This window comes from Phascolarctos cinereus, unplaced genomic scaffold (assembly GCF_003287225.1).
Source record: "Phascolarctos cinereus isolate Bilbo 61053 unplaced genomic scaffold, phaCin_HiC Scaffold_7;HRSCAF=346, whole genome shotgun sequence".
NCBI classification, from domain to species: Eukaryota; Metazoa; Chordata; class Mammalia; order Diprotodontia; family Phascolarctidae; genus Phascolarctos; species Phascolarctos cinereus.
The window spans coordinates 158,075,508-158,081,793 of NW_027556180.1; the positions used below are offsets into that span (position 1 = coordinate 158,075,508).

Below are 6,286 nucleotides of genomic sequence, written 5' to 3' on the forward strand. Positions count from 1 at the left end.
AGGAGGTGAATAGAATTTTAGAAAAATTAGATATGACACGAGAAAATTGAATGGGGATCAAAAACAATATATATTTTTTGTCAGTGGTACATAGTACCTACATAAAATTGGCCATATATCAAGCATAAAAATCTCAAAATCAAATGTAGAAAGGCAGAAATATTAATTGCATATGTTTTCTATACTAATGCAATAAAATTACATTTAATAAAAGGCAGTGGAAAGACACATTAAAAGTTACCTGGAAATTTAATAATCTAATCCTAAAGAATAATAGGATCAAAGAACAAATCATAGAAATAATCAATAATTTCATTAAAGAGAATGACAAAAATGAGACAACACATGAAAATTTGTGAGATACAGCCAAAGGAGTACTTAGGGAAATTTTCCCCCTTAAATTCTCATATCAATAAAATAGAGAAAGAACAGGTCGGTGAATTGGGAATGCAAGTAAAAAAATACAAAAACAAAAAACAAAAAAAAATTAGGAAAGGAACAAATTAAAAATCTCTAATTGAACATCAAATTGGAAATCATAAAAACTAAAGGTGAGATCAATAAAAAGGAAAGAAGAAAACTATTGAGCTAATAAAGAAAACTAGGAGCTGTTTTTATGGAAAAAAAACAATTAGATAAACCATTGGTTAATTTGATTAAAAAAAAGAAAAAGAAAAAACCCAAATTTCCAGTATTAAAAATGAAAAGGATGAATTCACCAATAATAAATAGAAAATTAAAGGAATCATTAGGAAACATTTTGCACAATTACATGCCAATAAATTTGATCATCTAAGTGAAATTGATTTCATATTTATGAAAATATGGATTGCCCAGATTAACAGAAGACAAAATAGAATACTTAAATAATCTCTTCTTAGAAAAAAAATTTGAACAAGTCATTAATGAATTCCCTAAGAAAAATTTCATAGGGCCAGATGGATTCACAAGCAAATTCTACCAAACCTTTAAGGAACAATTAATTATAATGTTACATAAACTATTTGGAAAAATAGGTGAGGAAGGAGTCCTACCAACTTCATTTTGTGATACAAATTTGGTGTTGATATCTAAGCCAGGAAGAGCTAAAATAGAGAAAGAAAATGATAGACAATTTCCCTAATTAATATTGATGAAAAAATTTTAAATAAAAAATAGTGAAAAGATTACAGTAATATATTACAACGATCATCCACTGTGACTAGGTGGGATTTATACCAGGAATGCAGGGCTGGTTCAATACTGGGAAAGCTATCAGCATAATTGACCATATTAACAACAAAACTAACAGAAATCATGTGATCATCTCAATAGATGAAGAAAAAGCTCTTGACAATATATAGCATCTGTTCTTATTAAAAACACAAGAGAGTATAGGAATAAGTGGCACTTTCCTTAAAGTGATAAGTAGTTTCTATCTAAAGCCATCAGCAAATGCTATCTGTTATGAGAATAAGCTAGAAGCCTTCCCAGTTAGATCAGTATTTTTCAATATTATACTATAGTAAAAGAAAAGAAAAAGTAACTGAAGGAATCAAAATAGACAATGAGGAAACAAAAGTATTACTCTCTCCATATGATATGATGGCATATTTAAAAAAGAGAATCACCTAAAAAACTAAATCTACTTGAAAAAATCAAGAACTTTAGCAAAGTTGCAAGATATAAAATAACCCATATAGATCATCAGTATGTCTATATGTGATCAACAAAGCCCAGCAGCAAGGTATAGAAAGAGAAATTCTATTTAAAATAACTGTAAACAAGATAAGTTATTTAAGAGTTTACCTCATAAGACAAACCCAGGAACTATGTGAACATGGTTACAAAACAGTTTTTACATAAAGTCACAGCTAAAAAATTGGAAAAATATCAATCGCTCATGTGTATGCCAACTCAATATGCTAAAAATGACAATTCATTTATTCAATGCCATATCAAAATAGGAAAAAATATATATTTTGTGGAGCTAGAAAAAATAACAACCAAATTCATCTGAAAGAACAAAATGCCAAGAATTTCAAAGGAATTAATTAAAAAAAAATCAAAGGAAGAGAAATAGCTGTACTATCTGGTACTTCATAAGAAATAGAGTGGTGAATCAATGAAATATATTCAGTACATAAGACCCAGTAGTAAAGGACCATAGTAACCTAGTGTTTGAAAAACCCAAAGATCTTAGTTTCTGGAATAAGAAGTTACTATTTGACAAAAACTGGTGGGAAACATGGAAAATAATATGGCCCAAACTGAGTATAGACCATGAGCTTACACGATATATATGTAGATAAGGTCAAAATGGGTACATGATTTATAGATAAAGGGTGATACTATAAGCAAATTGGGAGATCAAGGAATAATTTATCTCTCAGGTCTATGGAGAAGAGAAGATCTTTTGATCAAACAAAAAATGAAGGGCATTACAAAATGTAAAATAGATAGTTTTGATTATATTAAATTAAAAAGCTTTTGCACAAACAAAACCAACATAACAAAGCTAAGAAAGAAAGCAGATAACTGGGAAACAATCTTTACAGCAAGTGCCTCTGATAAAGGCCTCATTTCTCAAATATATGGAGAAATCAGTCAAATTTATAAGAATATAAACCATTCTCCAATTGAACAGTCAAAGGATATGAACAAGCAGTTTTCAGGGAAAAAAAATCAAAGCAATCTATAGTCAAGAAAATTCTCTAAATCACTATTGACTACAGAAATGCAAATAAAACAACTTTGAGGTACCACCTCACATCTATCAAATTGACTGATATGGTAAAAAAAAAAAGGAAAATGATAAATGTTGAAGAGGATGTGGGAAAATTGGGACACTAATATAATGTTGAAGTAGTTGTGAACTGATCCAACCATTTTGGAAAGCAATTTGGAACTATATCCAAAGGGCATCAAATTGTGCATACCCTTTAATTCAGCAATACCACCACTAAGTTTATATCCCAAAAAAATCATTAAAAATGTAAAAAGGCCCACATGTATAAAAATATTTATAATAGTTCTTTTTATGGTGGCCAAGAATTGGAAATTGAGGGGATGATTTATTTTTTTTCTGAAATATATTTATTAAAAATCTCCCTTATTTTCAACAAAAATAATAATAATAAAAAAAAACTCTACCTTTCTCTTGGCTTGTTTTAAAACTAATGCCCAGAAATAACCATCACAGTGCAAAATGACAGACAGGATTTGGGAGACTGAAGTTGACTATAAAGAACAAAGCAATTGTTATTCACACAGAAATGCTGAGGCCTGCTCCTTTGCACAAGGCCTTCTGCTGAGCTCCTTTCTTCTCGAGCAACAAAACCATCAGGGAGACACCAGAAAACAAGATACCAATATTCTGTCTTTTTGTCTAGGAGCTCTTGGAGGTTATGGGCCAAACCTGCCTGTATTTCCCTCACCATGTGTGTGCCTTCTAACCATATTTTCTGAAACAAAATTGGGGTATGTGGCTTCCTCTCTCTCTGGACTTGGGAAGTGGAATAAAGCCCCATTTCTTTGTATTCTATGGCTTCCAGGCCAGCCCTGGTGTATCCTGTTGGCACACAGACTTTGTGGTACTGCGTTCTTGAGGGTTAAACATCCTGATGTGCTAGTGGACTGACATGACTTAATGATTTCTGCCCCCAACCCCATCCTTTAGTGGTCTCAACTTATGGGAGAAGATGTGGAGGGAGACACAAGTAAGCACAAAGCCATAACTTGTAACTTAACTTTTCTGTTTCAGGTTGCATGCATTAAGCATGGAAGGCATCCTCTAGAACATGCTTGAACAAGGAGGTGGGCCAACTACATGATATGATAGAGTGTGAGGGTCAACAAACCCTCATTTCCCATGGAATGCCAAAAGACCTGTAGCAGGGGTCCTAAACCTCTGTCTATGTCTGGGACCCCCATGAAATCTAAACATCTGTTCTTTTAAATGCATGAAATAAGATACCTAGGATTACAAAGGAGACCAATTGTATTGAAATACAGTTATTGAAATGTTATTGATAAAAGTTCATAGACGCAGAGTAAGAAGCCTGACCCAGGAGAAGGCCTCTGGCATGTGGCAGGGACCCTCTGTAAAGGTTTTGGGGAGGGCACAGACATGAACTACGAAGAATGAGAAGGTATAAATGGTCTGTGCTCTGCACTGTTGGGGAAGAGATCCCCATTTAAGATAATAGATCCTCTGAAGAAATGAATTCCTAAATTGTGACAAAAGTACTTATTTTTTACCAAGTATCTCTGCCCCAAATTATTTTATTCTGAGAAGAGTTGAGACTTATGATGATGGTATTGAGAATCATAGTGTCCTTAGAGGCTTCCGAAATTTGTTCTGAAGAAAAGCTCTTGGTACCCACAGGCCTTCTTTATTATTCACGGCTTCTCAAAGAACATACTCACTGACCACTTCTTTATATCCTGTTGCCCATACTCACTGACCACTTCTTTATATCCTGTTGCCCAGAAGAGCTGAGCCAGGAATACATCAGTAAAGAAATAGGCTCTGGTCCCATCTTGTTGAACTTAAAAAGTTTTCTCCAAGCTTGTTGCCAGCCTTAAACCACAGCATCGCATGATCATTCAGCCCATAGTCTCAAAAAAAGACACATTTACCTGGATTTAATACCTTGTAAACATTTTGTAAGACCAGGTGCATCTCGTAGGGGTGAACAGCTGAAAGCACAAATATCAAGGGAAGGACATCGACAGAGGCTGCTGGGACATGTTCCAGGAGAACATCTTGGGTGAGATCACAATGGAACGCCTTACACAGCTCAGTGTCATACAGAGGGTTTTGCTTAAAGTGATTCTATGGCCCGGGGTGAGAAGTCACAGGCATAAGCAAAGATATTTAGATCTTCTTCTAGAAGCAGGAATAAGGTTTACAACCCCACAGCCAGCTTCAAAGATAGTCACCTTCTGATCTTCAAACCCCCTGCATGACCTGAACTCCTCAAACTCTCTGGTGGTCCAGTGTCTATCTTTGAAGAAATTGGTACTATTTCTCTTACAAAACAGGTCCCAGTTCTTTTGGGCCTCCTTTTCCAGTTTTTCCCATTTAAAGGCAGACACGACCGGACCATCTCTGTTTTGAGGCCTGGTCTCTTGTTCTTTCTCCTGACCTGGATCCTCTCCAACCATGGACATTACCAAGTGTAACCCCATTAAAGAGTCTTCATCCTTGTAATTCCCAGATGAATCCATCTTCATGCAGCCCTTTTGAGGATTTTTTTTTAGCCATGTTTCTCCATATTAAATTTCAGGAAGCCAATTCCTACAATTCAGGCAGGATTAGGAGCTCACAGGCTAGTGGCAGGAAGGGAGCTTTAAAGCCTGGAGCAGTGGAGTCTGCCTGGGGCTGGGGTCGATGAGAAGGATGTTCTCCTCCCCCAGAAAAGCGCATACCCTCTCAGGCACTCTCCTGGGGATGATTTACAACTAAATTTTTTTAAACAACATTTAAAAATTTTCTTTATATAAAATTGGAAAAAAAAGAAAATGCTAAATAAATAGACAAATACCCAAAGGTGGTCTGTAAGGGCCTCTTCAGCTTGGTAAGAACTTCCAGGGTTTCTGCTCCATTTTCATAGTTTTCAGGAACCTATAGATATCACCACATGAGGATGAGGCTAATTACAAGATTACGCTCAGTTTTTTTTTTCTCTCAAAAGCACAATTGAAAAAAGTTTCTTAATATCATGTTCCAAGAATTGATGTATGTATGATTCCTTAATAGTATCTGCTGGGATGTGGTATAATATGTGAGTCTTAAATATTGTATTCATAGAAATATATACAAATTGAATGATTTGAAAAGAGCCTAAGCCTTGGGAAAATCTACATTAGGTAAGGCCAGGTAAGTAGAAGTCAAAGTGGGAGTGGTGCTAAAGAACTATTTTCCATGTCAGCTGGTGCAAAAAGGTTAAGAAGTCAATTGAAAAAGATGATGAACTAGTCATTGACAATATCTAAGAGGGAGAGAGAGAGAGAGAGAGAGAGAGAGAGAGAGAGAGAGAGAGAGAGAGAGAGAGAGAGAGAAAGCAGTAGAGTAGTGTAGGGGGTAAAATGAAAATGCGACAGGAATTGAATGGGCAGCAAGGAAGAGAAGGTAGAAAAATAACCCTCTTTCTAAGAAGTATAACAGTGAAGAGAATGAGAGACGTGTTGATAACTAAAAGGAATTTTAAGCAAAAGGATTTTGATTTTTGGATTTAGGAGTACTGAGCATATTTGTAGGCAGCAGCAGAAAAAAAAAGCCAATAGATTACAAGGTAATGAA

The 6,286-nt window shown here is 35.0% G+C and overlaps 1 pseudogene; it reads right to left on the minus strand.

Annotated features, from left to right (window-relative positions):
* Nucleotides 1-4,256: 4,256 nt before the first annotated feature.
* LOC110198222 (tRNA N(3)-cytidine methyltransferase METTL6-like) lies at nucleotides 4,257-5,211 on the minus strand (annotated as a pseudogene).
* Between the last annotated feature and the right edge of the window lie 1,075 nt (nucleotides 5,212-6,286).